This window comes from Cherax quadricarinatus, chromosome 13 (genome assembly GCF_038502225.1).
Source record: "Cherax quadricarinatus isolate ZL_2023a chromosome 13, ASM3850222v1, whole genome shotgun sequence".
Classification (NCBI taxonomy): Eukaryota; Metazoa; Arthropoda; class Malacostraca; order Decapoda; family Parastacidae; genus Cherax; species Cherax quadricarinatus.
In genome coordinates this window covers 39,029,011-39,055,239 of record NC_091304.1, presented here as the reverse complement: position 1 = coordinate 39,055,239, position 26,229 = coordinate 39,029,011, and positions in this window count along the sequence as shown.

Sequence of the window (26,229 nt, the reverse complement as noted above, 5' to 3'; positions counted from 1 at the left end):
TATAGATAACTTCTACTCTCACTAGCCTGTCTTAACAGGTGTGGACCTTATAAGATGTACTTTTAAAATCCCTCCCCCTTTGCATCACCAATGAATTTTCTTACAGGTACCTTGCGCGTGTAATCGTTTGGTGTCCACCAAACCCGTTGCCTTATCAGTCCTTTTCCCCACATCAGTCTCTGAGAGACAATCGCATTAGCTACTGGGTTAAGCTCTGGTACTATCCCTTCCATTCATAACCTTCCTCTCACCAACCTACTCTTTTACTATCCCCACTTCCCCGCTCACCCCACAAGGGTCTTACCTATACATGTAATATGTAGGGAGGCACTGGTCAAAGGAATCTTACAGGAGCCATAAAGCCATAAATGAAATTGAAAAAAAAAACAAAAATATTCTTTTCTTATGCCAAATAAAAATCGAGAACAACATCCAGTATTGGGCCCTCACTTAAACGAGATGGGTCCTACAAAGATGACAGCAAGGAAATGAGTGAGCTACTAAAGTCCCAATATGATTCGGTTTTTAGCGAGCCGCTAACTAGACTGAGAGTCGAAGACCTAAATTAATTTTTTATGAGAGACACAGAATTTGGTAGACTCGAACCTAGCTGATATTATCCTGATGCCAAATGACTCTGAAAAGGCGATCAATGACATGCCCATGCACTCTGCCCCAGGCCCAGACTAATGGAACTCCGTGTTCATCAAGAACTGCAGGAAGCCCCTATCATGTGCTTTTAACATTCTATGGAGATAGATTAGATTTTGCCACCGAAGTGGCTAGTTTATTGTGCACCCCATATCCATCCTGTGGACGGTAGCGCGAGAGCATATGGATACACAAAAGGCCTAGGACTAGGCCCCAAAGGAATACATATGGATTTATATCTACATATCTGTAGTTCACTTATCTGTTACAAGCAAATTTAGGAAATTTGGTTAGTATATCTGGTATCTTATTTTCATTAATAAGATATCTTGACATGTCACATAGGTTATTATACTGTCTCTGTATTCCTCAATACCTGGAGTTTACCTGGAGAGAGTTCCGGGGGTCAACGCCCCCGCGGCCCGGTCTGTGACCAGGCCTTCTGGTGGATCAGAGCCTGATCAACCAGGCTGTTACTGCTGGCTGCACGCAAACCAACGTACGAGCCACAGCCCGACTGATCAGGAACCGACTTTAGGTGCTTGTCCAGTGCCAGCTTGAAGACTGCCAGGGGTCTGTTGGTAATCCCCCTTATGTATGCTGGGAGGCAGTTGAACAGTCTCGGGCCCCTGACGCTTATTGTATGGTCTCTTAACGTGCTAGTGACACCCCTGCTTTTCATTGGGGGGATGTTGCATCGTCTGCCAAGTCTTTTGTTTTCGTAGTGAGTGATTTTCGTGTGCAAGTTCGGTACTAGTCCCTCTAGGATTTTCCAGGTGTATATAATCATGTATCTCTCCCGCCTGCGTTCCAGGGAATACAGGTTTAGGAACCTCAAGCGCTCCCAGTAATTGAGGTGTTTTATCTCCGTTATGCGCGCCGTGAAGGTTCTCAGTACATTTTCTAGGTCAGCAATTTCACCTGCCTTGAAAGGTGCTGTTAGTGTGCAGCAATATTCCAGCCTAGATAGAACAAGTGACCTGAAGAGTGTCATCATGGGCTTGGCCTCCCTAGTTTTGAAGGTTCTTATTATCCATCCTGTCATTTTTCTAGCAGATGCGATTGATACAATGTTATGGTCCTTGAAGGTGAGATCCTCCGACATGATCACTCCCAGGTCTTTGACGTTGGTGTTTCGCTCTATTTTGTGGCCAGAATTTGTTTTGTACTCTGATGAAGATTTAATTTCCTCGTGTTTACCATATCTGAGTAATTGAAATTTCTCATCGTTGAATTTCATATTGTTTTCTGCGGCCCACTGAAAGATTTGGTTGATGTCCGCCTGGAGCCTTGCAGTGTCTGCAATGGAAGACACTGTCATGCAGATTCGGGTGTCATCTGCAAAGGAAGACACGGTGCTGTGGCTGACATCCTTGTCTATGTCAGATATGAGGATGAGGAACAAGATGGGAGCGAGTACTGTGCCTTATGGAACAGAGCTTTTCACCGTAGCTGCCTCGGACTTTACTCTGTTGACGACTACTGTGTTCTGTTAGTGAGGAAATTATAGATCCATCGACCAACTTTTCCTGTTATTCCTTTAGCACGCATTTTGTGCGCTATTACGCCAAGGTCACACTTGTCGAAGGCTTTTGCAAAGTCTGTATATATTACATCTGCATTCTTTTTGTCTTCTAATGCATCTAGGACCTTGTCGTAGTGACAATTAAGCACATAATGTTCAAGAGAGTGACCATTTGCCTGATCACATAATTTACATTTAGTTTGATCATCATCTGTGTGTCTCCCAAACTGCCAGAAGTACTTGTAACCAAGCCTAAGCCTGGCCACTACAACATCAGTCAGTCTGTTCACATTGCACGTTGCTCCATAAACATACTTATCTACGTTCATGTTATCATAGTGGGTTATAGATCTACTCAGGCTTCTAACTGCATTCCTATAACACAATCATTTTCATTATTTACTTCTCTCCTAATATTATTCCTAATGCTAGACACAGTTATACCAAAGTTATATTCTACATTCTCCTTCTGGGTACTCTTCTTGGCTAAGTAAATAAGTAAGTAAGTAAGTAACACATCAACTTTATCATGAAGGAGTAATCCAATGTGTGATGGGATCCATAGCAATTGTACATTAATTCCTTTGTCCCTAATTTTTGAGTATCTATACCTGGCTTCTCCAATGAGCATGTTGTTGGAGTCATTATATGAGTCAAGAGCCTTCAATGATAACGGCGGCGGCAGCGGCAGCAACTGTATCCTACCAGCTCTTCTTTCTCAAAAAAACATCCCCTCAAGGAAGGTTCCTTGATGTTGGTGAGGGGCTCTTGATTTAAGGAATTGGATCTGTGCTCCAGTTCCCCGAATTAAGCCTGAATGCCTTCCACATCCCCCCCAGGCGCTGTATAATCCTCCGGGTTTAGCGCTTCCCCCTTGATTATAATAATAATAATAATAATCAAAAAAAACATCGCTCATCAAAACTTGTGATGGCCTAAGTGAAGGTTCAACTACATGAACCCACGTAGACCACAACATGACCCAAGAATACTAAGAATGTAACCCAAATCTTGACAAAATTAGAAGATCTAAGGAAGACAGCCCTGCTAACCCAAACACTGCCTCCGCTGCCAGACAACCACTTAACCCAAGCTCCGAGAAAACAAGCCTTCTCCTCCATTGCTACACAGTATCTACTTCAGTGATACTATGAAAGGATATCGCAGAAGAAACAACACCAGTAATAAAAGAATAACAGCAAGGACCCTAGAACTCAACTTGTCTACCCAGCAGGACGCCAGTGTATCATCAACCCCTCTCTCCGCCGCCACCCAGGGAACAACAACAACAACAACAAACATGGCTGACTCCCCCTCCAACTCCACTCCCTTCAAAGGATTCACCCATGATAACTCAGGTATGATTATTCCTGACAATATCAAGGACTACATCGTTGCTCTAGAAAATGAAATCAAAGATATCAAAGCAACACTCGAGCGACGAGAATCCAAGATAACCAACCTCGAGAACAAGATCCAAAACCTTGAAGAGAAGATTACATCGGGAAGTGTTGACACAGAAAATACTCTAAAAGCAGCTATAGCCAGTCACACTGAGCAAATAACAACAATAAATATGAAGGTTGAAGAAGCAATCAAGGACTGGAATCAGAACATGCACACTCGACTAAATGAATACCTTGATTTCCAAGACGACAAAACTGAACAAGATAAGTTGTCTGATGCAGTTATAATAAACAGTCCACACATTCCTAGTGACATAACCCAAGAACAGTGCAAAGAAACTGCTATCAGGATAATACAGGACCACGTACAAGTCATCGTGCAAAACAATGAAATCAAAGAAACACGTTTGCTAGGAAAACCAGGAAGTAAACACAGTATAATGATCCGACTTCATTCATACGATAAAAGAAAGGACCTAATTAAATCAGCAATTACAATGAAAAATGGAGTGTACATAAATGAGTGTCTAACAAAAAAACGTCAAAACCTTCTGTTCAGGCTGAGAAAACTTAAACAGGAAAACAAAATACATCAGTGTTTCACGCGAGATGGGAAAATACTAGTAAGGAAAACATCAACAGGACAACCATATACCATCTCAAACGAACATGATTTCTCTACCTTCCTTAGAAAAGCTGACATTTCTGTAACAGATTAGATAAGTGCCCTTAATACATATATACGTGTGGTGCATATAGTGTACGTTACTATTATATTGTGCATTATTATTTTTATTATTTTTCATCACTAGCTAATGCCAACTACCTCCAATACTCTATACTTCTTTCTTACTGCTATTAATTGCTCATAATTTTAAATTTCAAGTCAAATCTTACTCCAAATTAATAATATTCAGTATTCTTACCTGTCCATTTAATTTTGTTTATCACTACTTGTTTTTTAGTCACTTTTCATTGTGTATGCAATTAGTGTATATTCCAATTACTTTTTTGCAAGTACCAAAACTATCTTTTGCTAGCTAGTACCAACTACCTCATTTTTTTTTTACTTTTTATTGTGCAATAAACTGCTCAATTTGTTTAATATTACAAATCAGATCTTACTCCTAAACCAATATTATTTCATAGTGACCATCTGTCCATTTAACTTTGTTTACCATTACTTAATTTTAGTCCCTTATATATTTTCTCCTTTATTTTAGCGTTATATAACTACCCTAGTTTATATATTCACAATTGTTAAAATAATCAAGGTGCTATTCTCAGGTGCTAAAGTAGAATAAGTTCACAATTTTGCCATTATATTCCAAAGCTCATTTATTTGATTACCACTTTATTGTTCACCACAACTTATATTAGTCCCTTTTATATTATAATTTTATACTATAATTCTAACTTTAAAGAATTACCTTTATAGTACTACCTACTATCATATTCCCAAGCTCCATTATTTGATCATCACTTTATTTGTATTAGTCCCTTTTATATTGTCTCCTTTATTTTAGCTTAAAAAAACAAAAACAAAAAAAAAACTACCTTAGCTCATTATTTTACATTTGTTAAATAATTCAGGTGCTATTTTTTAGCTTAAGACTATTTACTTTGTTTTATACTTAATTCTAACTATAGATTCACTACAAATCTTATGATTACAAGCATTGATCCTGATACCAACCTCTTATTTAATGACTTAAATGAATCAAACAGTTACTGTAATTACTACACTGCAGAACAATCAAAGGCACTTCTCAGTGCCAACAACAACATAACTATCTTTAACTACAATATCAGATCTTTAAGCAAGCATTACGATGACCTCATAGCATTACTAAATTCCTTACATGCCAATATGTCCATCATTACACTAACTGATGTCTATGCCATTCCTAGTTACACAGCCATACACAACTGTAGGCCAGACCAACAAGGGGGTGGCACAGCCATATACTACTCAGACCAACTAGAATGTATCACTAATACTTGCACAATATATAATAGCCAAATTCAAATCCAAATACCTACAAAAACCTCTCACATTGATAAACATCTACAAAGTTCCACAGTCAAACATTAGCCAATTTAGTCAAAACCTAGGAAGTATGATAACTGATGCACGCATGAACAAAGATCACTTACTACTCTCAGGTGACTTCAATATAAATCTCCTGCAAGACCAGGACCCACACGTTACTGAATTCACAAACACAATGAGTAACTGTATGTTGCAACCAACAGTAACAAAACCTACAAGAGTTACAGAGACTAGTGTTTCCCTACTTGACCACATCTGGACCAACACCATATCCCCTTTAAAATCAGGCATAATTACAGATAATACCACAGACCACTACCCTACTTTCCTCATAACAACTCTTGGTAAACTACCCCAAGACACTACTAAAGTCACCTTCAGACTTCACAATGAGGCAGCCATTAATAACTTCACAACAGCAGTAGCAAACATTGACTGGCACACTGAGCTAGAAATCTATACAGATATTGACGAATGTACTAATAATTTTCTAAAAAAGACCCAATACCTCTATAACAAGCACTGCCCTAAAAAAAACTAAACAGATGACAGCTAAGAGACTGAACAGTCCCTGGCTAACACCCAGCATTCTCAAATCCATAAATACAAAACACCAATATGAAAAACAGTACAGAATGGGTCACATAACCAGAGACCAAACAAAACGTTACTCGTCAATCCTAACCAGCCTGATAAGAAGGGCAAAAAAATTGTATTATGAGAACAGATTATCCAACTTACGAGGTGATATAAAAAAGACCTGGAAAACCCTATCAGAAATTCTGGGAACATAAAAGATATCACGAAATAGCGAAATAAAATTAGCAAAATCAGATGAACCCCAACTCCCACCAACAGAAACAGCAAACAGACTCAATGATTTCTTCTCCACTATAGGACAAAACCTTGCCAATAAAATCCCAAGCTCAGATACCCCACCAAATGACTACCTCACCGGCAACTACCCGAACACACTGTTCCTAGCTCCGACTAACCCATACAAAGTCTCCCTTATTATCAACGCACTAAAAAACAAGGCAGGAGATTTAAATACCTTACCACCCTTTATATACAAAAAAGTGTCACAAGTGCTGTCACCAATCATTGCAACACTCTTTAACAAATCCATTGAATCCTCCACCTTCCCTACAGTACTCAAAATAGCAAGGGTCACCCCGATCCACAAAGGAGGAGACCAAACAGAGTTGAATAACTATAGGCCAATATCCAACTTACACCCTCTCTCAAAAATCTTCGAAAAATTAATTCATAAACGAATCTACTCCTACCTTATCTCCCAAAACATACTCAACCCCTGCCAATTTGGATTCAGGCCTAATAAAAATACTAATGATGCTATTATACACATGCTAGAACATATATACACTGCAATAGAGAAAAAAGAAGTCCCACTGGGGATTTTCATTGACTTACGTAAAGCTTTTGATACAGTTGACCATGACTTGCTCCACGTAAAATTGTCACACTATGGTATAAGAGGGCACTCCCTCAACTACCTCAAGTCATACCTCAGCAACAGAAGCCAATATGTGTACGCAAATGGGGCAAACTCTTCTGCACAACCAATTACAGTTGGTGTCCCACAGGGAAGTGTCCTTGGCCCTCTTCTCTTTCTCCTATACATAAATGACCTACCAAATGCTTCGCAATTACTCAAACCCACACTATTTGCAGATGACACTACATACGTCTTCTCCCACCCGAGCCCAGTCACGCTAGCCAATACTGTAAATACCGAATTACAGAAAATATCTACCTGGATGAGGACTTACAAACTTACTCTAAACATTGACAAAACCTACTTCATTCAGTTTGGTAACAGAGCTACAGATGTCCCTCTTAACATAATGATAAACGGATCACCTATCACAAAGCTAACAGAGGGAAAATTCTTAGGAATCCACCTTGATAATAGACTCAAATTTCATACACTTAACTCTGATATTAACCCTCCCCTCAAACATCTCCTTGCCAACCTCAACAGAACACATGACCATAACACAAGGCACAGATCACTCTTTGAAGTTCCTCGTGTCCATCTCACACTATGCAAAAACTCAATGCACATAAAAGGCCCTAAAATCTGGAATTCATTACCTGTAAATATAAAAGAAACACTACCTGTTTATAAATTCAAGTCTCTTCTCAAAGATCACTTACTCACCCAAAACCAAATAAATACTGAATAACTGAACCTTATAAATTGTATATCTTAAATGTTTCTCACAATTATATCACATAAATGTTGAACCTAAAACCCAATCTAACTTTATTATTTTTTAAATACACTACCTAACAGAATACTCCATATGACTGAATGTTTACCTGGAGTTTACCTGGAGAGAGTTTCGGGGGTCAACGCCCCCGCGGCCCGGTCTGTGACCAGGCCTCCTGGTGGATCAGCGCCTGATCAACCAGGCTGTTGCTGCTGGCTGCACGCAAACCAACGTACGAGCCACAGCCCGGCTGATCAGGAACTGACTTTAGGTGCTTGTCCAGTGCCAGCTTGAAGACTGCCAGGGGTCTGTTGGTAATCCCCCTTATGTGTGCTGGGAGGCAGTTGAACAGTCTCGGGCCCCTGACACTTATTGTATGGTCTCTTAACGTGCTAGTGATACCCCTGCTTTTCATTGGGGGGATGGTGCATCGTCTGCCAAATCTTTTGCTTTCGTAGTGAGTGATTTTCGTGTGCAAGTTCGGTACTAGTCCCTCTAGGATTTTCCAGGTGTATATAATCATGTATCTCTCCCTCCTGCGTTCCAGGGAATACAGGTTTAGAAACCCCAAGCGCTCCCAGTAATTGAGGTGTTTTATCTCCGTTATGCGCGCCGTGAAAGTTCTCTGTACATTTTCTAGGTCGGCAATTTCACCTGCCTTGAAAGGTGCTGTTAGAGTGCAGCAATATTCCAGCCTAGATAGAACAAGTGACCTGAAGAGTGTCATCATGGGCTTGGCCTCCCTAGTTTTGAAGGTTCTCATTATCCATCCTGTCATTTTTCTAGCAGATGCGATTGATACAATGTTATGGTCCTTGAAGGTGAGATCCTCCGACATAATCACTCCCAGGTCTTTGACGTTGGTGTTTCGCTCTATTTTGTGGCCAGAATTTGTTTTGTACTCTGATGAAGATTTAATTTCCTCATGTTTACCATATCTGAGTAATTGAAATTTCTCATCGTTGAACTTCATATTGTTTTCTGCAGCCCACTGAAAGATTTGGTTGATGTCCGCCTGGAGCCTTGCAGTGTCTGCAATGGAAGATACTGTCATGCAGATTCGGGTGTCATCTGCAAAGGAAGACACGGTGCTGTGGCTGACATCCTTGTCTATGTCGGATATGAGGATGAGGAACAAGATGGGAGCTAGTACTGTGCCTTGTGGAACAGAGCTTTTCACCGTAGCTGCCTCGGACTTTACTCTGTTGACGACTACTCTCTGTGTTCTGTTAGTGAGGAAATTATAGATCCATCGACCGACTTTTCCTGTTATTCCTTTAGCGCGCATTTTGTGCGCTATTACGCCATGGTCACACTTGTCGAAGGCTTTTGCAAAGTCTGTATATATTACATCTGCATTCTTTTTGTCTTCTAGTGCATTTAGGACCTTGTCGTAGTGATCCAGTAGTTGAGACAGACAGGAGCGACCTGTTCTAAACCCATGTTGCCCTGGGTTGTGTAACTGATGGGTTTCTAGATGGGTGGTGATCTTGCTTCTTAGGACCCTTTCAAAGATTTTTATGATATGGGATGTTAGTGCTATTGGTCTGTAGTTCTTTGCTGTTGCTTTACTGCCCCCTTTGTGGAGTGGGGCTATGTCTGTTGTTTTTAGTAACTGAGGGACGACCCCCGTGTCCATATGACCTGTCTTTGTAATACTCACTTGTGCTTTATAGTAATCTGTTTACATTAATGTTTTATCACTGATTTCATCATTGCTTAGTTAATCGTAAGTTAATTTTAAGCCAGCCCGTAATGCTATGCATAGTATAAGTGGCTTTGGCATGCTGCTCTTATCTGTATTTTTTTGTACCTCTGTATGTGTGCTCAAATGATGACATAGAATCAGTAATGATGATAGAGTCAAGCTCAGTGTCATAGGTTAGCTTTAGCGCCATTAGGATTGCAAACAATTCGGTTTGCAGTGTAGACGCCCAGTTGTTAATTCTTATGCCTAATTCAAATTTATTATCGTTCTTAACTAGGGAGGTGGCAACAAGAGCAGATGCAGCCCTGCCAGAAGACTCCTGTTTAGATCCATCAGTGTATATAACTTGTGATAACTTATTACTACCAGCTAGGTGAGAAATTTCTTCTTGAGCAGTTGCTCTAACAAGAGATTTAAGGAAGGGATTACTAGCAATGAGCTTCTTGGGAGGGACTTGCAGGTATGTGATATTAAATGAACACATCTTCCACGGAGGGGTGAAATGCTCTTGTTGCCTACAGTGATACAGTTCATGCAGGTTATAAAACTTAATGCAATTGCACGTTTTCACAATCCATTTAGATCTGTGTATATTTACCTCTAGACACTTGGTAAGATTCATTGTGACAGTGTCTGGTTCGTTTCTCAACATTCTAATACTGAGTACAGTGTTAATCTCAACAATCCTATCACTGATACTAGAAATACCAAGCTCCTCATGTTAAGAACTTTTGTAGATCTGGGACAGCCAAGAATAATCCTGAGAGCTTCATTTTGCATTAACTCCAAGGGTCGGAGAGAACTTTTTCTAGCTAATATTAACATGGGAGCAGCATAATCAATTAAGGACCTAACATAGGCTATGTACATCATTCTCACGATTCTCACATTAGCACCATAGTTGGGGTTGTAGCCAGCAACAGCTTTGAGAGCATTTAGCCTAGCTTTGCATTTCTTGTTTAGTTGTGGTATAGTGGATTTGTTAAAGGGTACATCTACACCAAGATATCTGTAAGTTTTAACGTAGCTAATGATTTCACCCTGCAAATAGATGGGTGGGGGATGTCGTTTGCTTGTTAATATCTTTGTTTTAGAGGAAGATATTATGAGGCCTAGTCGATTACAAATTGCTTGAACTTCATTAAGAATGGTATTCATCTTCTTATGCCCTGTTGTATGGATCATGATATCATCAGCATAGCTTATAGCTATATGTTTAGGTGAGGCAGGTAGAGCATTTAGGAGAGCATTAATCAGAATATTAAATAGCATGGGACTAAGAACTCCTCCCTGCTGTGTACCTAAAGACATTTCTTTAGAATCACTTCTGAAGCCTTGGTAAAGGACAGAGGATACTCTATTTGACAGGTATCCTATTATCCAGCAGAGTAATCTACCACCAATATTCATTTTGGCTAGTTCATGTAGTATAACGGTTCTGGTCGCAATATCAAATGCAGATTTTAGATCAAGAAAAGTGGTAAAACTAGTAGAGGTGTGTGCAGTGAGAAAGGTGGAAATACAGTTCTGCACACTTTTACCTTTCATGAACCCATAGAGGTAGGGGGAAAGTTGGTGTCTGATTCTGTAGTATGGAGAGATAGCATAGACGGCTCACTAAGCGCTGTCATTTTGGGATTTCAGTATCTCACTCATTTCTTTGCTGTCATCTGTATTAAGTCCCATCGTGTTTAAGTAGGGGCCCAATACTGGAGGTTGTTTTTGCCCTACATATGACATAAGAAAAGAAGTATTTTTTTTTCAGTTTCTTTTATGACTAAGTTCTTCCTGTGTTTCTTGGGTCCTGTACGATTCCTTAGGCTTAAGTTTGATATTTTCTATTTCTATGTTCTATTTTTCTATTGCCTCCCTTCGTATTTCAGATATACTGGCCCCTTTCAGTAGCTCTGTGATTCTTCCCCTTCACCTGTAGAGGGAGCATCTCTCTTTTCCTAGTTTACATCTCTTCTTTTTTCTTAAAAGAATGTGCTTTGAGCACATTCAGATTTGATCCAAGGTAGGGGAAAACCGATCTAGTTTCTGAAAACAAGAGACCTTCACTAGCATGTAGATAGTAGGGAGTCAGGAAAAACTGCTGTAGGGAACCCTGTCACATAAAATCCTGACAAACAGAAATCAAATCTGTGCAAATTCTCTGCCTTGGGCATCTGTAGGAATGGAATATCTGGGAAAATAAGTGGGACGTGCAGTTTTGACCATCAAAAAGAAAAATGCCATGACCACATGACTAAAGAAGTATGCAATTCTTCTTCACCCTCAAATGTCTTATTCTTCAGTCCATGAAAGAAAATGTTACAACACAAACTGTTAGGCACACTATTTAAAAGGGACAAGGTACAGATCACACAGACCTTCAAATTCAAATTCAAATTTATTTCTTTGCAAGTAGTACATTGAGATTATGTATTTACAATAATGGGTTGCAATGCAAAGAAAGCCTCCATTATGCGTCGGCATTATGGGCCGACTTAATTTATTGGCTTACTGACTACTTAACACTAAAGAAATTTATTATAGTTGTACAGTAGTTCTATTAATTATAAGTGAATCTAATTGGGAAACAAACCAGGGTAGTTACAACCCCTCCAGAGAAAGAGATTTTTTAGTGCCAGGAAGAAAAAGAAACCGGCAGGAAATTAAAGAAACCGTAAACCACCTTGGATCACTACTGGAGTGAAGGCATAATCAGTGCCCCCCCCCCAGCTAGAACAACAGATATTAGTGCCCGAACAAAGCTCCCCTAGATATCATCAACACGACAGCATTTATTTTTGCAAATATACAGGGTCTAAAGCCATCATCAGTGGACTGCTTACAGAGTCAAATGTAATGTTTGCAGGTTTCAGAGAGACCCACAGAAAGGATCACATTGACAACGAAATATGGATTCCTAGATATGACTTATTCAGATGCCACAGAAAAAGCACACAACAAGGGAAAGGGGGGATTGGCCTGTATGTCACAGAGTCGCTCATTTGCTCGGAATTACTAAATACCACAAATTATGTAGTTGAAATTTTGGTAGTAAAGATTGAAAACCAAAATCTTGTCATTGTGGTTGTATACAAGCCGCCAGACGCAACTTCCCAACAATTCAAGGAACAGTTTTTGAAAATTGATTACTGTCTGGAAAATCTCCCAATTTCTGCTCCCAAACATCCTGCTGCTGGATGATTTCAACTTAAGACACCTAAAATGAGGGAATGTACCAAGTAATGTTTTGGCAGAGATAACCCCAGGAGGAAGCTCAGATGAAAATTAGCGAACACATGGGATGTTAAATCTCTAACAAATTCACCTTAAGCTAGCAAATAGTGGAGCCAACAAGACTGGAAAATACACTTAACTTCATCTTCACAAATAATGATGACCTCGTACGAAATATAACAGTATGAAAGACAATACACTCAGATTACAACACGATAGAGGTACAGACATGTATGCACGGGGCTCCTGACCAGCAAAATGAGTTCAGTTATGAGGGTGTTTTCACCAAATTCAAGTTCAGTAATAAAAACAATGGGGTCAAATCAATCATGTCCTAAATGAAACGAGCTGGAAAACTATCCTAAACAACACGGATCTGAACCTTTGCCTAGAAATAATTAACTCTGTGAAACACCAGTTTAGTAGCTAAACTGAAGAAGCATTCTCTTGTTATCACTGAGACCACAATTGTTATATTTTAATCATGGGAAAGTGCTTAACCAGGGTCAGTAATGTCTGTTGAACGCAAAACATTCAGATGCGATCCAAGTAAAGTGAAGATAATATTAGTTCCTCGGATCAAGAAACTCTCATTAGCACCAAGGCAAAGAATGCACTAATGTAAAATAATCCTATACCATATCAGGATCAAAAGTGACAAACTCTCACCTACACACTTCATTATCAAACCAACCTTCTGAGGAGGACACACCAGTCTTCAAACTCTGAAGTACACCAGAGGAAGCTTTCTCCGGTTATCACATGGACACACTGTCTGGGAAAGACCTACGTGATATTGCTCACAGGGCACCACGCATGCAAATTGTCTCATGAATTTTGTCCCAGATACAATATACCAGCACTGAAATTTTGAAGTCCATCAAACAAAACGTTCTCGAGCTATAAACGATAATTTTGGAGAAACGAAAAATGTTGCAGAGAAAAGTGCCGATAACAGGAAAGTCTCTCAGTTAAATTTTAAAAACGCCATAAAAAAAATGCCTTTTTTATTTTAGTATTTTTCTCTTTTTTATTTTAGTATTTTTCTCTTTTTTATTTTATTTCACTTCTCCATTTTTTATATTCTATTTTCAGATTCTTTAAGAAAATCCAATTGGATAAAACGTTTTTTAAGAAATTGGCGAACTGCCCGCGGTCTGGTGACAAAAGCCTTCATTTCACACGCTGAGGGTCCGGGTTCGATTATGGGGAAAAGACAGGAATAATTTAGCTTTCAGTTATGAACGGGACAAGAGCCCAAACTAGGATACGTAGCAGCCGAGATTGCTAGTGAAATGTCCCTAGAGTATTTAACCAGAAACTAGTAATCTTGCAGTGTACATTGAAGCTAGTTAGGGAAACCCCCAGAGAATACAGGATGTCCATAGGATGTATGCTGGGATTACTAACATTATTTAACTGACTACGCGAACTATTTCCCTGTATATATGACATCTGAGAAAGAAGTGATATAGACATTAAGTTAGCCTGGTTAGGTGGCCCGGTGGCCTGGTGGCTAAAGCTCCTGCTTCACACATGGAGGGCCCAGGTTCGATTCCCGGCGGGTGGACACGTTTCCTTACACCTATTGTCCTGTTCACCTAGCAGCAAATAGGTACCTGGGTGTTAGTCGACTGGTGTTGGTCGTATCCTGGGGGACAAGATTAAGGACCCCAATGGAAATAAGTTAGACAGTCCTCGATGACGCACTGACTTTCTTGGGTTAACCTGGGTGGCTAACCCTCCGGGGTTAAAAATCCCAACGAAATCTTATCTTAGACTCAGAGAATTTCTAGTTAGGATAGACTCCATACCACAAGTAAGTATATTCCAGTTTGTGCATGGGGCAACAAAGGCCGATAGTCCTGTAGCTCAGTTAACATTACCACAGTGAAATAAGGAAGCTGTAAGAAATTACTTGCATGAATTGCACAGGTATTAACTTGAAATATTACATGCATGTAACATGAGCTAGGTGTAACTAAAAACAGTTATTACTTACCAGGGTTAGTTACACCTCTGAGGTAAGTGGGGCTTAGTTGCAGTAGGTCGCAGCACTGTCACTCCTTCGTTGTCCACCTCCTCAACCACACTCACACCAAGTGACCTAATATTAATTAAATTATAAACTTTAATACCAGTAACTCTGGTAATTTAGAGAGTAAGTGGACTGTATGATGGGTTTGACTTAATAGGGATCTGTTGAGTCCACAGCATATAAGTAATGATATATGAATATTATACAAAAATTTATAAAGCAAAATTTAACTGGAGCAATCACCTTAGTTATGTTGGATCACCATTAATTACGTGTAGAGCACTTCCTAACGCCTACCTAACAAACAGAATCTAAACTAGCCGGTCAGTAATTTAGTTGCTAGGTAACAACGACGTACTTTCCTGGGTGTGCTGTAATGACGACCCCTCAAGGGAGATTCCTTGATACTGGTGAGGGGCTCTTGATGTAGGGAATTGGATCTGTGCTCCGGTTCCCTGAATTGAGTCTGAATACCTTCCACCCCCCCCAGGCGCTGTATAATCCTACGGGTTTAGCGCTCCCGCATGATTATAATAATAATAATACTGTAATGACGCCGCACCTCACTGAAGTCCATAATGCCGTCTTACTGTGACTGCTTCAAGAGCAAATTAATCAGTACTCCAGCGTACGAAGATTATAGATGACTTGATGCATTAGCGACGCCTCCCCACACTTGTACCGCAGACGCTCGGTTAAACACTCAAGTTTCAACCAGTTTCCTTAATTAAATATGACGTCATTCCTGTGTATTTCACTTTTCAACCTTATTTTGCTATTTTCATGTGGATATGTACAATTATAGATGCACACAACATTCACATATTTTATAGTCTCTCATTCACGTCAGTACACTCCTTATTGGACGTGATTAAACCAGTTATTCTCTATTACACACCACTATTAATTATAGTCATATACGTCGACGCAAACTCCCCCTCCTTACCCCAGCTGGTGTGACGCACCCCCCCTTCCCCCAGCTGGTGTGACGCACCCCCCCTTCCCCCAGCTGGTGTGACGCACCCCCCCCTTCCCCCAGCTGGTGTGACGGTTCATTTTACAATTCCCGTTTTTATTTTAGTCACATCAATATTGCATTATTTAATTTTTTCACTCTAAATCTAGAAAAATTGTAAAATTTTTCCAAAGAAGCCTTGTGAGGGTAAGATAATGATGCGTTGCCTGTTACCTGGAGGTTACCTGGAGAGAGTTCCGGGGGTCAACGCCCCCGCGGCCCGGTCTGAGACCAGGCCTCCTGGTGGATCAGAGCCTGATCAACCAGGCTGTTGCTGCTGGCTGCACGCAAACCAACATACGAGCCACAGCCCGGCTGATCCGGAACTGACTTTAGGTGCTTGTCCAGTGCCAGCTTGAAGACTGCCAGGGGTCTGTTGGTAATCCCCCTTATGTGTGCTGGGAGGCAGTTGAACAGTCTCGGGCCCCTGACACTTATTGTATGGTCTCTTAACGTGCTAGTGACACCCCTGCTTTTCATTGGGGGGATGGTGCATCGTCTGCCAAGTCTTTTGCTTTCGTAGTGAGTGATTTTCGTGTGCAAGTTCGGTACTAGTCCCTCTAGGATTTTCCAGGTGTATATAATCATGTATCTCTCCCTCCTGCGTTCCAGGGAATACAGGTTTAGGAACCTCAAGCGCTCCCAATAATTGAGGTGTTTTATCTCCGTTATGCGCGCCGTGAAAGTTCTCTGTACATTCTCTAGGTCGGCAATTTCACCTGCCTTGAAAGGTGCTGTTAGTGTGCAGCAATATTCCAGCCTAGATAGAACAAGTGACCTGAAGAGTGTCATCATGGGCTTGGCCTCCCTAGTTTTGAAGGTTCTCATTATCCATCCTGTCATTTTTCTAGCAGATGCGATTGATACAATGTTATGGTCCTTGAAGGTGAGATCCTCCGACATGATCACTCCCAGGTCTTTGACGTTGGTGTTTCGCTCTATTTTGTGGCCAGAATTTGTTTTGTACTCTGATGAAGATTTAATTTCCTCATGTTTACCATATCTGAGTAATTGAAATTTCTCATCGTTGAACTTCATATTGTTTTCTGCAGCCCACTGAAAGATTTGGTTGATGTCTGCCTGGAGCTTTGCAGTGTCTGCAATGGAAGACACTGTCATGCAGATTCGGGTGTCATCTGCAAAGGAAGACATGGTGCTGTGGCTGACATCCTTGTCTATGTCGGATATAAGGATGAGGAACAAGATGGGAGCGAGTACTGTGCCTTGTGGAACAGAGCTTTTCACCGTAGCTGCCTCGGACTTTACTCTGTTGACGACTACTCTCTGTGTTCTGTTAGTGAGGAAATTATAGATCCATCGACCGACTTTTCCTGTTATTCCTTTAGCACGCATTTTGTGCGCTATTACGCCATGGTCACACTTGTCGAAGGCTTTTGCAAAGTCTGTATATATTACATCTGCATTCTTTTTGTCTTCTAGTGCATTTAGGACCTTGTCGTAGTGGTCCAATAGTTGAGACAGACAGGAGCGACCTGTTCTAAACCCATGTTGCCCTGGGTTGTGTAACTGATGGGTTTCTAGATGGGTGGTGATCTTGCTTCTTAGGACCCTTTCAAAGATTTTTATGATATGGGATGTTAGTGCTATTGGTCTGTAGTTTTTTGCTGTTGCTTTACTGCCCCCTTTGTGGAGTGGGGCTATGTCTGTTGTTTTTAGTAACTGTGGGACGACCCCCGTGTCCATGCTCCCTCTCCATAGGATGGAAAAGGCTCGTGATAGGGGCTTCTTGCAGTTCTTGATGAACACAGAGTTCCATGAGTCTGGCCCTGGGGCAGAGTGCATGGGCATGTCATTTATCGCCTGTTCGAAGTCATTTGGCGTCAGGATAACATCGGATAGGCTTGTGTTAATCAAATTTTGTGGCTCTCTCATAAAAAATTCATTTTGATCTTCGACTCTCAGTCTGGTTAGCGGCTTGCTAAAAACTGAGTCATATTGGGACTTGAGTAGCTCACTCATTTCCTTGTTGTCATCTGTGTAGGACCCATCTTGTTTAAGTAGGGGCCCAATACTGGACGTTGTTCTCGATTTTGATTTGGCATAGGAGAAGAAATACTTTGGGTTTCTTTCGATTTCATTTATGGCTTTTAGTTCTTCCCGCGATTCCTAACTCCTAAAGGATTCTTTTAGCTTAAGTTCGATGCTTGCTATTTCTCTGACCAGTGTCTCCCTACGCATTTCAGATATATTGACCTCTTTTAGCCGCTCTGTTATTCTTTTCCGTCGCCTGTAAAGGGAGCGCCTGTCTCTTTCTGTTTTACATCTAATCCTCCTTTTTCTTAGAGGAATAATCTGTTCTAGGCATAAGTTGGGGTCTGTGTTGCTTAGTATATCTTCCCAGCTTATATCGGTTAGGACTTGGTTTACTTGGTCCCACTTTATGTTTTTGTTATTGAAGTTGAATTTGGTGAATGCTCCCTCGTGACTAATCTCCTTATGTCGGTCTGGGGCTCCGCGCATACATGACTGAACCTCAATTATGTTGTGATCTGAGTATATTGTTTTTGATATGGTGATATTTCTTATCAGATCATCATTGTTAGTGAAGATGAGGTCTAGTGTATTCTCCAGTCTAGTAGGCTCTATTATTTGCTGGTTTAAATTGAATTTTGTGCAGAGATTTAAAAGCTCGCGTGAGTGTGAGTTTTCATCAGAGCTGCCTCCTGGTGTTATTACTGCAACAATATTATTTGCTATATTCCTCCATTTTAGGTGCCTTAAGTTGAAATCCCCCAGGAGCAAGATGTTGGGTGCAGGAGCTGGAAGGTTTTCCAGACAGTGGTCAATTTTTAACAGCTGTTCCTGGAAAGCAAAAGACTTGGCAGACGATGCACCATCCCCCCAATGAAAAGCAGGGGTGTCACTAGCACGTTAAGAGACCATACAATAAGTGTCAGGGGACCGAGACTGTTCAACTGCCTCCCAGCACACATAAGGGGGATTACCAACAGACCCCTGGCAGTCTTCAAGCTGGCACTGGACAAGCACCTAAAGGCAGTTCCTGATCAGCCGGGCTGTGGCTCGTACGTTGGTTTGCGTGCAGCCAGCAGCAACAGCCTGGTTGATCAGGCGCTGATCCACCAGGAGGCCTGGTCACAGACCGGGCCGCGGGGGCGTTGACCCCCGAAACTCTCTCCAGGTAAACTCTCTCCAGGTAAGATGTTGCATCCGGAGGCTTGTAGACTATCACAATGACTAGGTTTTGGTTCTCGACCTTTACTGCTAAAACTTCCACTACATCATTTGAGGCATTTAGCAGTTCTGTGCAAACAAGTGACTCTGCAATGTACAGGCCAACCCCCCCCTTTTGCCTGTTCACTCTGTCACATCTGTATAGGTTGTAACCTGGGATCCATATTTCGTTGTCCAAGTGATCCTTTATGTGGGTCTCAGTGAAAGCCGCGAACATTGCCTTTGCCTCTGCAAGCAGTCCACGGATGAAAGGTATTTTGTTGTTTGTTGCTGGCTTTAGACCCTGTATATTTGCAAAGAAGAATGTTATCGGACTGGTGGTATTGTTGGTACTGGGGGGGGATTTTTTTTCCGGCATTAGTATCTGTATCTGTTGGTTTGGAGTGGAGGCCATCGACTGTGGTTCCACTCCAGGAATGACTGGATTTGGTGTACGATTTCTGCCATTTCCTGCCAGTTTTTTTTCCTTCCTGGCACTAAAAAACCTCTCCCTCTTGAGTGGCTGTGGCTACCCAGGTTTTCCCATGGCCTGGATGTTTTGTATCTTTTTGTCCCCTTTAGATGGTATGCCTGGCAATTTAAGTTATAGCACAGTCTTTCCTGTACTGAAGAGGTACACAGTTCAGGGTGAAAAGGCTTACAGGAAGGGAGTTTGCATTTTCCTGTTGTCATATGGGCATGGCATTTCCTAGGGTGGTCATAGTTGCACGTCCCATCTGTTTTTCCAGATTTCCCATGCCAGCAGATACCGAGTGCATAGTATGTGCACAGGCTTGGTTTCCGTTTGCCTTGGGTTTCTGTGACTGTATTCCCTGTCTTACTTCTATCCTCCCTAGCACCAACAATGGAGCTCCCACCATTTGTTTTTGGTAATATATCCTCACTATTGCTAGTGGAGTCCTCTTGTTTGCTATTTCCTGCGGTATTTCTAGTTTGCAATATTGGTTTTATCTTATCTTTGACTACACTTGTTTCCCTACTATGGCTCCTGTCCCCTATGAGGTCATTCATATGTATTCCTTCCTGCGTATAATTCCCGACTACCTGGACAAAATCTCCAGCTTCACCATTACTGTCTCCCAGGACAGCATCTCCAGCTTCCCCATTACTGTCTCCCAGGACAGCATCTCCAGCTTCACCATTACTGTCTCCCAGGACAGCACCTCCAGCTTCACCATTACTGTCTCCCAGGACAGCACCTCCAGCTTCCCCATTACTGTCTCCCAGGACAGCACTATCAGCCCCCCATTTACTGACTACCAGGACATCATCTCCAGCCTTACAGTTTCTGACTACATGGCCAGTATCAAGGGCAGTACCATTCAGCCCGGACTTTTTATGTTCCCATCTGTTGTAGAAAGCTTCCAGGTTTTCTATGAAAGCAGCTTTGATGTTGACCTCTTTTAATACCCTTGTGATTTTAGTCCACAGATTTATCTCATTTGGGCATACCCAAAAACACTTCCCTGTTTTAATACTGCTTGTAGCTAGTTCTTGGATATCTGCACAAGGGGCGTGACACCAATTTCCACAGAAATGACAATTTATGCATGTGGAAGCCCGTTTGTTTGACTGACCACAGACTACACACAGCTTCATAATGATTTGAATGGTTGATTTACTGCAATTCTACTAGCAACCTCTTGAATATTCTATTAATAACCTGCTAGGTGGTGCACAACGAAACCGTTTGAAACCAGTCCAGGGTTCGGACCAGTCAAGGGTTCGGACCAGTCAAGGGTTCGGACCAGTCTATCTGATCTGATCAGTGGGTCACTTATTTAAACCATACTGGTCGGTGATTTGAGCTAACACATGAAGGATCTACTGGAAATTATCTACCCGAGTAATATGTGATTTGATTGATACAAAAGTATAACTTGCGTGTTGAAGAGCCGGTGACTGCTGGCACTCCTACAATGACGAACGGTCGAGCCTCCACCTTTGTTTATCAATCGCTGTATCTAGCTTCTCTATTTTTTTTTTCCGTCTCCACCACAATAAATGCTATATTATCACTATAGTTGACTGGTGCAAATTTTGGAGGAAGGGCGCTTTTTCTGTAGTAATAATTACTTCTCGTTGTGTATATTGCGACCGCTGGTAACTACAGGTTATATGAAATTCACAGTAACGTCTGGTATTTCAAGAAAAAGAAACTAATGAAAGACACTCCACTCCACTAAGTACCATTATAATACTGGTTAGTTGCTACTACAACACTGTATTCTGCTATTCACTGGTATCACTAGATTATATGCGAGTACACTAGCAAGCCAGGAAGATTATTAAAAACAGCTGACCTGTGGTAAGTTTCTGGCGACTTCTGGCACCTGCCTCTATAGGCTTATCACTTCATTTACAAATTCACCTGTTTTCAAATGACACTTTAGCCTTTATCATGTGTCAACAGTGACTGCCAGAGTTATGTGTCAGCAGTGACTGCCAGAGTTATGTGTCAGCAGTGACTGCCAAAGTTATGTGTCAACAGTGACTGCCAGAGTTATGTGTCAACAGTGACTGCCAGAGTTATGTGTCAACAGTGACTGCCAGAGTTATGTGTCAACAGTGACTGTCAGAGTTATGTGTCAACAGTGACTGCCAGAGTTATGTGTCAACAGTGACTGCCAGAGTTATGTGTCAACAGTGACTGCCAGAGTTATGTGTCAACAGTGACTGTCAGAGTTATGTGTCAACAGTGACTGCCAGAGTTATGTGTCAACAGTGACTGCCAGAGTTATGTGTCAACAGTGACTGTCAGAGTTATGTGTCAACAGTGACTGTCAGAGTTATGTGTCAACAGTGACTGTCAGAGTTATGTGTCAACAGTGACTGCCAGAGTTATGTGTCAACAGTGACTGTCAGAGTTATGTGTCAACAGTGACTGCCAGAGTTATGTGTCAACAGTGACTGCCAGAGTTATGTGTCAACAGTGACTGCCAGAGTTATGTGTCAACAGTGACTGCCAGAGTTATGTGTCAACAGTGACTGTCAGAGTTATGTGTCAACAGTGACTGTCAGAGTTATGTGTCAACAGTGACTGCCAGAGTTATGTGTCAACAGTGACTGTCAGAGTTATGTGTCAACAGTGACTGTCAGAGTTATGTGTCAACAGTGACTGTCAGAGTTATGTGTCAACAGTGACTGCCAGAGTTAAGTGTCAACAGTGACTGTCAGAGTTATGTGTCAACAGTGACTGTCAGAGTTATGTGTCAACAGTGACTGCCAGAGTTATGTGACAACAGTGACTGTCAGAGTTATGTGTCAACAGTGACTGTCAGAGTTATGTGTCAACAGTGACTGTCAGAGTTATGTGTCAACAGTGACTGTCAGAGTTATATATCAACAGTGACTGCCAGAGTTATGTGTCAGCAGTGACTGCCAGAGTTATGTGTCAACAGTGACTGCCAGAGTTATGTGTCAACAGTGACTGCCAGAGTTATGTGTCAACAGTGACTGCCAGAGTTATGTGTCAGCAGTGACTGTCAGAGTTATGTGTCAACAGTGACTGCCAGAGTTATGTGTCAGCAATGACTGTCAGAGTTGTGTCAGCAGTGACTGGCAGAGTTATGTGTCAGCAGTGACTGGCAGAGTTATGTGTCAGCAGTGACTGTCAGAGTTATGTGTCAGCAGTGACTGCCAGAGTTATGTCAGCAGTGACTGGCCGAGTTGTGTCAGCAGTGACTGGCAGAGTTATGTGTCAGCAGTGACTGCCAGAGTTATGTGTCAGCAGTGACTGTCAGAGTTATGTGTCAACAGTGACTGCCAGAGTTATGTGTCAGCAATGACTGTCAGAGTTGTGTCAGCAGTGACTGGCAGAGTTATGTGTCAGCAGTGACTGGCAGAGTTATGTGTCAGCAGTGACTGTCAGAGTTATGTGTCAGCAGTGACTGTCAGAGTTATGTGTCAGCAGTGACTGGCCGAGTTGTGTCAGCAGTGACTGGCAGAGTTATGTGTCAGCAGTGACTGCCAGAGTTATGTGTCAGCAGTGACTGTCAGAGTTATGTGTCAACAGTGACTGCCAGAGTTATGTGTCAGCAATGACTGTCAGAGTTGTGTCAGCAGTGACTGCCAGAGTTATGTCAGCAGTGACTGCCAGAGTTATGTGTCAACAGTGACTGCCAGTTATGTGTCAGCAGTGACTGCCAAAGTTATGTGTCAACAGTGACTGCCAGAGTTATGTGTCAGCAGTGACTGCCAGAGTTATGTGTCAACAGTGACTGTCAGAGTTATGTGTCAACAGTGACTGTCAGAGTTATGTGTCAGCAGTGACTGCCAGAGTTATGTGTCAGCAGTGACTGCCAGAGTTATGTGTCAGCAGTGACTGCCAGAGTTATGTGTCAACAGTGACTGCCAGAGTTATGTGTCAACAGTGACTGCCAGAGTTATGTGTCAGCAGTGACTGCCAGAGTTATGTGTCAGCAGTGACTGTCAGAGTTATGTGTCAGCAGTGACTGCCAGAGTTTTGTGTCAGCAGTGACTGGCAGAGTTATGTGTCAACAGTGACTGTCAGAGTTATGTGTCAACAGTGACTGCCAGAGTTATATGTCAACAGTGACTGCCAGAGTTATGTGTCAGCAGTGACTGCCAGAGTTATGTGTCAACAGTGACTGCCAGAGTTATGTGTCAGCAGTGACTGTCAGAGTTATGTGTCGGCAGTGACTGCCAGAGTTATGTGTCAACAGTGACTGTCAGAGTTATGTGTCAACAGTGACTGTCAGAGTTATATATCAACAGTGACTGCCAGAGTTATGTGTCAGCAGTGACTGCCAGAGTTATGTGTCAACAGTGACTGCCAGAGTTATGTGTCAACAGTGACTGCCAGAGTTATGTGTCAACAGTGACTGCCAGAGTTATGTGTCAGCAGTGACTGTCAAAGTTATGTGTCAACAGTGACTGCCAGAGTTATGTGTCAGCAATGACTGTCAGAGTTGTGTCAGCAGTGACTGGCAGAGTTATGTGTCAGCAGTGACTGGCAGAGTTATGTGTCAGCAGTGACTGTCAGAGTTGTGTCAGCAGTGACTGCCAGAGTTATGTCAGCAGTGACTGGCCGAGTTGTGTCAGCAGTGACTGGCAGAGTTATGTGTCAGCAGTGACTGCCAGAGTTATGTGTCAGCAGTGACTGTCAGAGTTATGTGTCAACAGTGACTGCCAGAGTTATGTGTCAGCAATGACTGTCAGAGTTGTGTCAGCAGTGACTGCCAGAGTTATGTCAGCAGTGACTGCCAGAGTTATGTGTCAACAGTGACTGCCAGAGTTATGTGTCAGCAGTGACTGCCAGAGTTATGTGTCAACAGTGACTGCCAGAGTTATGTGTCAGCAGTGACTGCCAGAGTTATGTGTCAACAGTGACTGTCAGAGTTATTTAACAGTGACTGTCAGAGTTATGTGTCAGCAGTGACTGCCAGAGTTATGTGTCAGCAGTGACTGCCAGAGTTATGTGTCAACAGTGACTGCCAGAGTTATGTGTCAGCAGTGACTGCCAGAGTTATGTGTCAACAGTGACTGCCAGAGTTATGTGTCAACAGTGACTGCCAGAGTTATGTGTCAGCAGTGACTGTCAGAGTTATGTGTCAGCAGTGACTGCCAGAGTTATGTGTCAACAGTGACTACCAGAGTTATGTGTCAGCAGTGACTGTCAGAGTTATGTGTCAACAGTGACTGCCAGAGTTATATGTCAACAGTGACTGCCAGAGTTATGTGTCAGCAGTGACTGCCAGAGTTATGTGTCAACAGTGACTGCCAGAGTTATGTGTCAGCAGTGACTGCCAGAGTTATGTGTCAGCAGTGACTGTCAGAGTTATGTGTCAACAGTGACTGCCAGAGTTATGTGTCAGCAGAGACTGTCAGAGTTGTGTCAGCAGTGACTGCCAGAGTTTTGTGTCAGCAGTGACTGGCAGAGTTATGTGTCAACAGTGACTGCCAGAGTTATGTACCAGCAGTGACTGCCAGAGTTATGTGTCAACAGTGACTGCCAGAGTTATGTGTCAACAGTGACTGCCAGAGTTATGTGTCAGCAGTGACTGCCAGAGTTATGTGTCAACAGTGACTGTCAGAGTTATGTGTCAACAGTGACTGTCAGAGTTATGTGTCAACAGTGACTGCCAGAGTTATGTGTCAGCAGTGACTGCCAGAGTTATGTGTCAACAGTGACTGCCAGAGTTTTGTGTCAGCAGTGACTGCCAGAGTTGTGTGTCAGCAGTGACTGTCAGAGTTATGTGTCAACAGTGACTGCCAGAGTTATGTGTCAGCAGTGACTGTCAGAGTTGTGTCAGCAGTGACTGCCAGAGTTATGTGTCAGCAGTGACTGGCAGAGTTATGTGTCAACAGTGACTGCCAGAGTTATGTACCAGCAGTGACTGCCAGAGTTGTGTCAACAGTGACTGCCAGAGTTATGTGTCAACAGTGACTGCCATAGTTATGTGTCAGCAGTGACTGCCAGAGTTATGTGTCAACAGTGACTGTCAGAGTTATGTGTCAGCAGTGACTGCCAGAGTTATGTGTCAGCAGTGACTGCCAGAGTTATGTGTCAGCAGTGACTGCCAGAGTTATGTGTCAACAGTGACTGTCAGAGTTATGTGTCAGCAGTGACTGCCAGAGTTATGTGTCAGCAGTGACTGCCAGAGTTATGTGTCAGCAGTGACTGCCAGAGTTGGGGACCTTACAGGTTCACATGGCAGGTGTAAGATGACTAACACCCAGATACCTACTTACTGCTAGGTGAGCAAGGATAGCATGTACAAGTAAGCATGCCCAGCATTTCCACCAACGCCGAGAGATTGAACCACTGACACTCAGTGTGTGAAGTGAGAGCATTGCCACCCACTGCTCTGGAAGAAGTCAAGAGAGAAGTGCCCTGCCACACTCAGCCAGCCGAGTAAAGATAATGGTAGCAGGAAGCAACGTCTCATCTCACACCAGAGTCCAGGAGACATCAACAACTACAAAGATGCCCAACAGATGGCGTTACTTATGATCACTCTCCCCCGGCACATTAGAGTCACGGTTGAAGAAAATTATGGAGAGTAACTGAAGTCTCAATATGACTCAGTGTTTGGCGAGCAGTTAATCAGACTAAGGGTCGACAACCTACATGATCTTTTTGTGAACAAGACTCAAAATATGGTTAATTCCAGAATTCCGGTGGCCTGGTGG